Raw genomic sequence first — 12,252 nt, forward strand, 5'->3', positions numbered from 1 at the left:
GTCTGTGCGCTGCAAGAGGGAATGTATAAGGGCAGGTTGTCCTATCTATCAATAGCTAAAGCCATGGCACTTCTTTTCACTGATGTACTGCATAGAGATGAAAGTCCCATGTGAATTTGTGAGTTACAGTCAGAAGCAACATTTGTCCAAAGTGCTTGGGTGAAAGCTGCTCTTTATATATATATTTTCTTCCAGGAAGGAAGCTGTGTCAGTCTCTTGCAGCAAAAACAACAGAGTCTTAGCTATCATGGAGTAGAGTGCATTTCATCAGGTGCACATATTGTCCACCTTTTTAATGCAAATCTCTCTTGTCCAATACAGTGAATGAGACACACCACTTTTTTAAACCTTACCTGGTATCTAGTTGTAATAATGCAGATTTCAATTGATTTAATCGGGTGAATCCATCTAGGGCCGTTTTCCCAACCTGGTGCTCTCCAGATGTCTTGGACTTCAACTCTCATCATCCCTGACTTGGCAGGGCGCAGATGGGAGTTGTCATCCAACAACACCTGGAGGGTACCACGTTGGCTTTCCTTGCCATAGGTATACACAGCTCTGTGTTATATGGAAGAAGGATGAGATTGCGTTTTCCATACTGCAAACCCTATATTTCTCTTTTTGTCTTTCCTTACCTCTGTTTAATAGATCTTATCCTTTTAAAAAAATCTGCTGCAGACAGTGGGCTGTATCCAGACATTTTGTATCCCTAGCACAAGTTTCTCCAGCGGAACAAGTATACTACTAAGTGATTTTAATTTAGCACTACACTGGATACAACTCAGTGTGTCTCAGAGCAGAGATTTCTCCTCATCCTTTCCCATTAACCGAGAAACATTGCTGCAATATCACTTTGGTTGATCTGCAGCAGTTTGAAGTTGCATACTGAGAAAGGGACACCCGGAATTCATATGTCAGGAGATGCAGCAAGGTTTGGCTGTCTGTCTTTATCTGGTCCCAGTGCTAAAGAACACAATCTTCAGTGAATTTTAATTGAACTCAGCACCCCTATAATGGAGGGGAAATGTCACCTTGCTTCATAATTGAGGAGCGCAGCTGTAGAAAAATAACAATCTATAGCAGAATGCATCTCAAGCCTGAGCCAGTTGGGGCCATTCTCCTCATAACTTTTTAAATATTCACAGCTGGGTTGCATTGCCCTCTGCAGAAATGAGGGCTGATTCACCCAAACAGTTCTTGTTCTCACATACCTAACCTTCCTTGAGTATTCTCTTGCATGGGGAAAACCGGACAATCACAAATACGGTTAGCAGTTAGGGTGGCCATGTATCCTGCTTCTGCAGAATAGTCCTCTATTTTTCCAGTCCAAGTCCGGTTTAAAGATGAAGAACCATAAGAAGAGACAGCAGGGGCTTTGAAGTTGCCAGTCGCCCCTTAGCACCTGGACAGCAAGCTGAGTAGGTAGCCGGGTCACCCGATTATAATATAAATAAATAGTAGCAATTGCTTCTTAGTTTGCATCTATGTCTATAAATTAGCATGTGTGCATGTTATGGAAATCTGTGTTCTTTAGCTGTTTTCAGACATGCTGCCACTCCTTTTATGTTTTCAATAAATGTATGGGGAAGTTCTACCTCCTCTTCTGCATGGATTCATTGAGTGACTGAACAGGCCCCTTGCAGTCACAGCTACATAGTGGGAGGGGCCATGCATCAGAGAAAGAACACATGCTTTGTATACAGAAGGGTTTGATCCCTGGCATAGCCACTATAAAAATCATAGCAGGCAATGCATAGCAGAGATCCTGGCGAGCCACTGCCAGTCAGAGTAGACAGTGCTAGGCAAGGTGAACAAACAGTTTGTTCAGGTTTAAGCCTTCTTATGTTCCTATGTCCTGCTTAAATAATCACTGAAGGCCCAAAGAAGTGGCAGCACAATATTTTAAAAAGGGCATGTGTGTCTCCTCTTTACAGGTTGTGTGAAAATCTGCTTGAGAATCTGCTATGCAGGTTGAACTGTTAGCAGTAAAGTCTCAATAACTTGCCCACATAAGGGGAAAAATGAACTCTCCTTGCTTTCCTCTTTTGTGCTTATGATCCTTTCCTTGACCTTGTAGTTTGCTTTCATTCCTTAAGAACAGAAGCTAGCAGTACACTCAGGTTTCTGCCTCCTCTTCAACCGACAGAGCTCCAAGTCGATGAACATTCCATTGTGAGAAGTGATCAAATCATTTTTGTGTTATTCCCCTAACAATAAAGACCTGAGTGGTTCTTGTCAACGTTGTGACAATGCAGATGAATCTTGAACTCTGCAGGAGTGGTCTTCAAGTGCTGTTGGAGCAGTGCAAGTATTGCAGTTGGAGGGAATATGGAATATGAATTGGAGACAAATGTATAGATTCTTACTAACTCCTGCGGTTAGAAGAGCATTGTACGGCAGACTGAAGAAGATAAGGACCATGAACAGCAGCAAGAAATCAGGGAATAGGAAATTCTGTACCAATTGACAATGGGTGAACTTCCTGGAGGATCTCCAGAGGTATCCAGTGGAGATCTAGAAATTCTGTACTAAAAATATCTCCCCAGTATTGCTGCCAAATATATCTTGGAATATGATTATACAAAAATATTTTTTGTCTGTGCTAGTTTTGCTCTTAAAAAAAAAGAATTGGATTTTTGTTGTTTTCAGATCATTGAAGGAAGTGTCATCTACTGCCTCATAGAAGGTCCACCTAGCCCAGTTTGAGTTTTTAGGAGATTAGTAGTACTGCCCACCTCTGCAAAAACAGCTGAGAGCTGGTGTGATTTAGAGACCAAGAGTGTAAGTTGGGAAGTTGTTTCTGGTTCAGATCTTGCCTCTGTTATGAACTCGTCAAGTGGATTTAGGCAAGTCAGCATGTCCTGCCCTCAGTAATATCATTGGAGGCTTTTGCAAGGATTACTGAGAGAGAGATATGCAGAGTTCATTGAACACTCAAAATGCTACATATATACAAAATATTTTGGGGGTTACTTCTGAGCTCTGATAATGAAATTTCTTTTGGGTTCTGTCATATTTTGTTCTCATCAGGAACACTGAAACTTTGTATATGTCCACCCATCCATCCTAGTCACTGGATCACAGCTGACTCATAGGAAGTCTATGGATGCTTTGGGCTTCTTTTATCAAAGCTGGACTACAGTATGAAGGCACACCAGACATATGGATTGCTGGTGCTTCTGCCAGAATCTTATTTTATTTTATCTATTATTAAATTTACATCCCACCCTCCCAGAAGGAGCCCAGGGCAGCAAATAAGTGATAAAACACTAAAAAGATCTATTAAACATTTTATAAACAATGCTTCTTTAAAAAAAACTTTACAAAAAAACCCCCCAAAAATCTTAAAAACAATTTCAACACAGATGCAGACTGGGAGAAGGTCTCTACTTTTAAAAGGCTTGTTGAAAGAGGAAGGTCTTCAATATGTTCCAAAAAGACAACAGAAATGGTGCCTGTAATATTTAAGGGGAGTGAATTCCAAAGCATAGGTCCACTTCCTTTGTTGTGTGGAATGGACCTCCTGATAAGATGGTATCTGCAGGAAGCCTTCACCTGCAGAGTGCAGTGATCAACTGGGTATATAAGGGTTAAAATTATCTTTCAGATGTCCTGGTCCAAAGCTGTATAGGGCTTTATACACCAAAAGCAGTACTTTGAACTTAGACCAGTAGCTAATGGGCAACCAGTGCAATTATTTCAGCAGTGGGGTAAATAAAATGAATTAAACAGGATACAGTATAATACTTTGGAAAGTGCACTCTACCCTTATAGGTTTATAATAGCTAAAAGCATTGATACACAGTGACATGCCCCAGTTCAAGACTCCAGCCAGCGAGATTTACATGTTTGCGTAGAGAGGGAGTTTTCAAGTTTGTAGAAATCTTTATCTTATGTGTGGTGGTGGTATTTGGCTTCCAAACTGATTGGCAGTCTACCTCCCAAGTTTTCTATTAGAGAGGATGGTAATGGTAACAATGAGTCTGGATCAGTTTGGTAGCTCATGCTAATACTGAATGAACTAATTCTCCCCCCCCCCTTTTGTTGGTTTCAGAGACTAGCCTACTCTTTATTTCTAGAGTATACAGAACTAGATCAGGAAGTGGGCGGCTAGATAGAAAAGCACTGCCAGGGGAAGTAGCCATGACCGCCCTCTGTGGGATACCCAAAGCCCATAGAAAACTACCTTGTGGAATCCCACCAACTTGCATTAATTTAGTGTGTATTTGGGCCTCTTTTGTGATAAGGCCCTTCAATAATCTGCTCCCTCTACTTTAAAAAAAGTTGTTTTTCTCAATTTCCCCCTCTCTTCTTAAAATGCTGTTTAATTGGGTTTGTAATGCAACTTCATTGTATTGCATAAGCAGTTTTTGTCTGGATGCCAATTAGTGAAGATACTGTTTGCCTAAAATTGTTTTTGTTCTGCTTGGAATAAGGTAGTCTATAATTACTTAGATTGGAGATCTAAGCATTTTTAAGAGACCAGAAATAGGGTGGCCATGTGCCCTACTTTAGAGGACAGACCTCTCTTTGAAGGGTAGTCAGAGGACATTCCTTTACTTGAAGGTGTCCTTCGTTTGAAGGGCTGTCTGGTCCAAGTCTGGTTTAAGAAGAGAGAACTATAAGAAGAGAGAGCAGCAGAGAACTTCAAGTTGTCCATCAGATATTAACACCTGGATAGCTGACTGAGCAGTTGCGATTTTTTACCTTTTTTCCCCCCACCGATGCTTTTACCGATCTGGTTTTTTCCCCATGGAAAAAACGATTTGACATTAATATTGATATTTTAAAAGGAAATATCAGTATTTTGAAAGGAAATGATGATAAATTGAAGGAAATATTTGATAAAATATCAATATTAATATCAACATTTTAGACACCGATTTTTTTTTTAAATCGCTTTCTGAATATAGTCATGGAAAATCACTGCATAAAAATCTGATCTCCAGAGATAGCAAATAAACGAATGAATACAAAATTCAGTACCAAATCTGAATTGCGCGGAATTCCAGCGCATCCCTACTAAGCAATGACACAGGTCATCTGGCCACAGTCTTCCTCCGTCTTTGGAGAAATCTATTGTATTATATTTAAATTATATCCATTAGTTCTAAATTTTCATAGTTACATATAAATTAGCACATGCAAATGTTATGCAAATCTGTGCGTATCTTGTCCTTTTAAAAAAATTAAGTGGTGCCTGTGATGCCTCTGTTATATTTGTACAGTATTTATGGTAAGTGCAGGTTTTGTAGTGTAAATATGGTAAGTAGAGAGAGTTGGTAGGGGGAGTACATGTGTTGGAATGTTGCAGAATGCTGAGTTGTGATTGGCTGAGTGGGTAGTTGAAGGTATAAATGAGAGGATGACAGTTGGGGGTTGGTTGGCTGATGGTTCTGGGTTTTGGAGGGGTGGATTTGTGTTTAGGCAGGTAGTGAGGCAGGTTTTAGGACTAAGATATATAAAGAGAAAACTATTGTATGTAACCACATGCATGTTAGAGCCAGGGTGGTGTAGTGGTTAAGGTGTTGGACTACGACCTGGGAGACCAGGGTTCGAATCCCCACATAGCCATGAAGCTCACTGGTGACCTTGAGCCAGTCACTGCCTCTCAGCCTCATGAAAACCCTATTCATAGGGTCGCCATAAGGTGGAATCAACTTGAAGGCAGTACCTTTACCTTTACACGCATGTGGACTGAACTTAAAGTAATCTTGTTTATTCCTTGTGTTAATAAATAAACAGTTTTGGTTTAACAACATGCTTGTTCCTTGGCTGGGATATTAGAGACCAGAAGGGTGAGCAGTAGAGTAGGGCCCCACTCATACGGCAGGTTAGGTTCCAGACCCCCCCAGAAAGCGAAAACCGCCAGAAAGCGGATCAGCTGTAGCGTGGGGGGGTCTGCAACCTAACCCGCTGATCGCACCAGAGGAGAAGATGATCAGATCTTCCCCTCCTCGGGCGTGAGCAGCTCGAACGGGCGTGAGCAGCTCGAACGGGAGTCTGATTGCTGCAGAAGAGCACGCTACAGCTGATCTTCCCCTCCTCTGGCGCTATCAGCTGGCGTGCGGGGAGCTCCAGTCCCCCCTCCAGCTGATCGCCCAGCTGGCGCCTTATTAGCGGAATGCCAAAAAGCGGGGCGCTGAGAAGCTGGGCCCTACTGTACAAATATCAAAGCTGGGAACATTATCAGTGGTGGCAGTGGTGAAGGGATAGTGTAACAGCAGCAGGTATCCAAAGCAACCCAGGGCTGTAATCTTTAAAGGCAGAAAGATACAGGGGGGTTGTGGCCTGTAAGTGCACCCAGACACTACGTAGCAATCTGTGGAGGAGACTAAGGCACAGTCTCAGGGTAGTATTGCATTACAGAGTGTCAGGTGGTGGTGCCTAGTAGTGGGATCGTGAGAGACCTGTGCTGGGGCCAGTGTGAGAGATCCGTTACGAGACCAGGCCCTGAGTAGGGGTCTCACAGTGCCCTTTCTCTTTTTATTTTTGTGATACCCTAATACTGGATAGGAGAGACTGTGAAATAGGCCTCTTTAAGTAAACCCTGGTAGCTGTTGTGACTTGTGGGTGGGTAAACGCTCACTGGTTCTGTTATCTCACACAAGCAGGTGGTAAGTGGGAGTGAATGGAGAGGTCAGCTAGGCTCAAGTTAGATCTAGTGATCTATTAAACTTACTAAGGAGTTGAATTAGATCCTCCTGGAGCTTCCATTTGCAGGCATTCTCTTGATCATCTTTTAAAAAACATTTGGCAGGCTTTCAGTTGGGCAAGACTGCTGTACCCATTAATAAGCTTCAAATCTGGTTCCAGGGAAACCCAACATAATTTCCCTCCCACCCTACAATTTGAGATGTAAAAAAAATCATCTGCAAAGGATTATTATTAATCATGCATTTCTGATGAAAAGGACGAGAGGGGAGAGAGAAAGGAAGGGGCTGCTGTAATCCCATTATGGATTCAGTGCAGCTTATTCTGCACAAGATCACTTTGCTGCCGTTAATAAGGAACCGTTGTCTGTGTTACCAAGGTAACCACAGCTTTTGATCTATTGGGAGTTGCTATGGGTCTTATTTTTTATTTATTTATTTCTGCGATTTATTTATCGCCCATCTGGCTGGAAACCGAGCCACTCTGAGCGATGTACAAAGTCATAATATATAAGTATCACAACATCAAAACAGCAATAAAACTAAAACAACAGGTAAAGGTCACCACAACAAAGTTCAACAAAGCTTCTGGCCTGTATAGTCCACAAGGTGCGTCATTTGCGAAACCAAAAGCGACATCTCCTCTCACTCTCAGCATCCAGCATCCAGCGTAGCAAACACCAAAAGGCGGCACAAACAGGCCCCACGAAGACGCGACCAACAGGAAAGTTCTCCCCGAGAAGCCAAAAGCAAAGGCGATGAGAGGCAAAACACGGCCGACACAAGGCGAAACGAGCAAGGCCAGCACGGCAGGACAACAGAGGCTACATAATAATGCCTTGGCTGCAGTGCTTCTATCTTGATGGGTCTCCTGGCACGGCACTGAGGAGTGGGTTGCAGCTTCTATCTTCAGCACAGAAAGAGACCTTGAGTACTTAGCTAAAGCAGATAAGCAAGCATTAATTTCATTTCTTCTTTGCTTTTACTGCTGTTGTAACATTTGAGCGCCTGCAACGCAATTTGCAATCCTCTCTGCTCAATTTATCTCCCCCTTCTCTCTTTTTTAAAAGATGAATTAACCCTTCTTTGCTTTGTTTTTGCCAGCATGTGGTGTTAAGTAATGGAATGATCCCAGTTATTGTAACTAGCAGACAATGCACATTTTGTAATGATGTGGCCATGCTCTGCATGTCCAAAGCATCTTTTAACCATGGACCTCTAAAGAGGACTAATCTACCCTTCTGTAACCCTGTTTAGTTGTAGTATGGCTTTCTGTTACTTTCACACCAGTGCTCAACAGCAAGCAATCACAAAACTTGTTGAGGCCAACAGTAAGCCAGTTGACAAGAGGAGAGTAAACTAAAACCAGCTTTTGATTTTGAATTTTAGAAAGTGAGACAATTATGGCTGACTATTGTCACCCTTCCAGAGCTAAAATTGAATGTTTGGAAAGCCTCAGTGTGCATGTGCACATGCACAAACTCTCTAAATGTTCAGCTTAGTGCTCAAGGGTGCAAACATCACTTCTCTTTCAGCTGCCATCTCATCCTCTCTAAAGGATAAAAAATCCTCATGCCCATCTGATGGCAAATTATTCCTAGTGTTCTTTCCTACTGGAGAACCATGACTCCCTGGCCAGAAATAAAGCTGTTCAAGGTCCTGCAGTCTTGGTTGGAGCCCTCCACCAAGTTGATTTTTGTTTGTCCTTGAGAGAAGAGATCAGAGTTGCAGACGGAGGAAGGCTGAGCCGTGTGAGCAGAATCAAGGCAGGAACTGGCTTCATAAAAATATTGATCCAGTGTGCAGCAGCTGAGAAAAAGGCAAATCCCATATTAGGGATCATTAGGAAAGGGACTGGAATTACAACTGCCAGTATAGTAATGTCCAGTCCTGGCACCAGCAGTCAGCCAGTCTGGGCACTGGCTGAGGGCCTGACAGCCCTTACTGGCCTGACCCGCTGCCCACTTGCTCACAGAGTTATTTGTTTTTCTCCATCTCATCCCAGTAAAACCATTCTGAGAATCTAAACTTGTGTCCTTTTTCTTGAAGGTGTCAGTTATGAGACTGACTCTTCATTCTTAGAGCAGTGGGAATGACCAAGAATGGCTTGTGATTTCAACACATGATGAAATCCAGCCAAATGCATGGTTTTTTTTTTTTATCATTATGTTTTATATGTGGTAGGTTATTTTATACTACATTCTCTCACTGCTTAGTGACAATGACTTGTTGGGTTTACATGGCAGCTTGACTAGTGTGGGGGATGTCAGATAGTTGCCCATCCAGTTGCTGGCTAGGCCTGGACTTGCTTAGTTTCAGATATGGAACTGCATTATAACCATCTTCAAATTATTCACAGCAGATGCGATCAGATGAGTAAAAAGTATTACTGTTATGGATTATTTCTCTGTATTTAGAAAATGTGTAGCCTGCTCTTTATTAAAATAATCCCAGAGCAGGTTATAGTGTAAAGGTAGACACAAGAAACACAGTAAAATTACTTAAGACGAATAAAACATAAAATCATCCTCAGTTCACAAATAATTTAGCCAATGGGCTGGGTGAATAACACATATTTAACTGGTGCTGAAAATCCATGAGGGTTGCCAGTCAAACTGTGAGAGGAAGGCATTCCACACTCGGAGTGTTGATATGGAGAATGCTCCCTCACTTGTTGCCACATACCACACATTCAGCAAATGCAGCACTGTTAAGATGGCATCCTTACCTGATTATTAAGTCCAGGCAGGTGTCTATGGGAGCAGATGGCCCATCAAGTACCTAGGTCCTAAACTGTCTAGGGCTTTTAATGTCTGATAAAGCATTCTAGCATTCTTATTATGCAAGATGCTTTGTAATTTTTATCTTGCTGTATCTCATAGCAATCATATGGTAGAGACGGTTAATTCCAAAGGCCATCCAGTAGGTTTCATGACTAAATAGGGATGATCTGTGCTGTGTGAATAAATTGTGGGCAGTAAAGGAGTTGCAGCTTTTTTCAAGTTCTGGGTCAGGTATTCTGTACCAGAAGGTAACCTGAAAGGCCTGGTGTTGATGCTGAGCTGACTTCTGATTGCGTGGTTCTTTTTCCTACCAACAGGCCCTTGTTTTAGTACATATTCCTTGTAGCTTGTTACAAGACTGGCAGCTTTTCGAATGCTTTCTGAAAGGGTTTTGTATATGTAGTGTCCTTTTGTGCCCATCAACAATCATTTATGAGAGGCAGCTGCCTGGGCGCTTTGTCAACATTCTGTGTACTGAGAATTTTGTAGCCTTGGAAGAAAATGATATCTTGAAGAAAATAACTCTTCCCCCAGTTCCCTAGTGTTAAGTGGGTAATAGCATCAAATACTTTTTCTTCACCTGTTGTCATGCCTAGACCTGACTTGGTGCCAGACCCTGAGTCCTCAGTGAATGAACAAGACACCCTACAGGTCAGGGATTTGAAGAGCAGGAAGAGCCCCCTAAATTCATTGCCAAGGACCCTCTGGGTTGATTCCTGAGGAAGAACTGCTGGAAATGTCAGAGGAGGTGGTGGAGCTGCCTCCCCCTCGAGAGGTCTGGCACTAGAAGCTTTGGGTCCAGGTCAAAGGGCAACAGTGCAGTTTGGATCCAGTTGGTGGTCTTCTCATGAGAAAGGAATCTACTCATTAGTAAGCAATCCTTGATACTCTTTCACTGGCAGCACCTGTGGTTAGGGTGTGGTTTAGTAGGCCAGAGTATATAAGTCCCCCTTCTTGAGTCTTCTACTTGCTTGAAACAACATAGATATGTAGTTCCTTGTTCTAATTATTCCTCATTGCTATGTTATACCCTGTAGAATACCCTGTGTTATTGATCTTGGACTGTTTCTTAACTTTGCTTCTGAATTATGTTTTGACCTGTATGGATTCCCTGTGATGGCCTTGGTTTCTTTGGACTACACTGAGCCAGAAACCTTGTGCTGGTAAGTACTTGGGTGAGAGGCTGGTATTTCTGGGACCTGGGACCTTAGTCCCTGAGGAGATCTCCTGGAGCATGACAGGTGTACAGGTTTGTTCACCTTCCTGTCTCTAAATCTTTTTCACCCCTTTATCTTTGTCTCCATGAGATTTTATTGATGCCTTACTTCAGGGGTGAGGAATCTCTGGCCCATAGGCCTAATAAGGCCCATATGGGCTCCTCATTTGGCCCATGAGGTAATTTTGGCCAAATTACACCCACCTGCCCTATACCTGATGCCATATTATCACCATATAGGTGTGTGACAGGTGATGACCCGGCTCAGCTGAAAGGGGTTGATTTTTAACTGTTTAGGCAAAAAAGATCATCTGGTGGCCCTTTGATGTCAGATGATTGACAGATGATTGATGATTGATGTCAGATGATTGACAGATGGGTGGGCCCACTGACTTGTCCCATGGGGAAGGTAATGGCCAGATCCAGTTCCCCAACCCTGCTTTTAAGTCTATGGTTCATTTTTGCAGTCTCTAAACATTGTCAGTTGCCTACTCTGGATTCAAAAAATACTGCTGCTCTGAAAGACAGGGCAAAATCAGACAGAGAAAGATCAGGAGGAGCAGGTAAATCAAGGGCATAGCAAGAATGAAACCTGTTAAGAGTCTAGAGAATGATGCAGAGGCTCTTCATACCACGGTAAAAGTTAGCTGGTATGAGACAACTTTACTAGATAGTACATTAAAATACAGGCTAATTGTTACTGCATCAGAAGCAAGCAGGGTTGCCAGAATGGGATAGTCCATGTCTTCAAACTCCTGCACTGATAAATGAATATATTGGGTATGGGTGCAAGGGCTGCTTCACTAATACAATGTGGCATCATTTTGGCAGTAAATCAAGTTAATACAGGGCACTGTTTTTTATTAGTCTATCACAGTGGTGCAGTGCTGTTGCAGCAGCAATTACAAAGCCCTGGTGTGACACACAAGTGGGTAGAGAGGGTGTGCAGTAGGCATGGATTTGGTAATGACTCATAAGCTGAGTATAGCAGTTGAGCAGGGGTGGGTCTTTCTCTTTTTCTAATTTTGTTTCTGCCAAGTTCTGTGTTGATTTGTTTGTTATTTTTACTTCTGTGCTTTTAGCATGCTGTAGTTCCTTGCAGAAATTATTGGGTCTTTCCATGCTGAACACTGGGAAGATTCCTACCAGAGTGAACAAATTCATTTTAGTGTCCAAACTGGCTGCCCAGTGGTGAAGTAAGGGAGGGAGGGAAGCATTGTGTGGCACCTTCCAGTACAAGGTTGAGACTGTAGATATCAGCAGTAAACCCTGCAAAAAAATAGACCACATCCACACCAGATATTTATTCCATTTTACATAGTAATGTATTCCCCCAGAGAATCCTGGGAAGTGTGGTTTATGAGAGTTGTTGAGACTCCTATTCCCCTGACAGAGCTGTAATGGCCAGAATAGTTTTAACAGTCAACCCCTCTTCCCAGAGATTTCTGGGAACTGGAGCTCTATGTGGGGAATAACAGCCTCCTAACAACTCTCAGCACCCTTCAAAAATGACATTTCCCAGGATTCTTTGGGAGAACCATGACTGTTTAATGTGGAATAAATGCCTGGTGTGGATGTGATCATAGTTGGTGTGGCTATC

The 12,252-nt window shown here is 42.5% G+C and overlaps 1 protein-coding gene across 18 annotated transcripts in view; it reads left to right on the forward strand.

Annotated features, from left to right (window-relative positions):
* EPB41L1 (erythrocyte membrane protein band 4.1 like 1) overlaps nucleotides 1-12,252 on the forward strand; it is a 231,146-nt gene that overhangs the window by 41,875 nt on the left and 177,019 nt on the right. The window contains exon 1 of one of the 18 annotated variants that reach the window (XM_061631570.1): nucleotides 10,411-10,599. The exons of 16 other annotated variants lie outside the window; for them this stretch is intronic. The gene's annotated coding sequence lies outside the window, so the exon portion shown is untranslated. Of the gene's footprint in view, nucleotides 1-10,410; nucleotides 10,600-11,070; nucleotides 11,216-12,252 lie in introns of those variants that run through there. One more of the 18 variants, XM_061631574.1, reaches the window with a different exon arrangement.

Source organism: Rhineura floridana, chromosome 6 (assembly GCF_030035675.1).
Source record: "Rhineura floridana isolate rRhiFlo1 chromosome 6, rRhiFlo1.hap2, whole genome shotgun sequence".
NCBI classification, from domain to species: domain Eukaryota; kingdom Metazoa; phylum Chordata; class Lepidosauria; order Squamata; family Rhineuridae; genus Rhineura; species Rhineura floridana.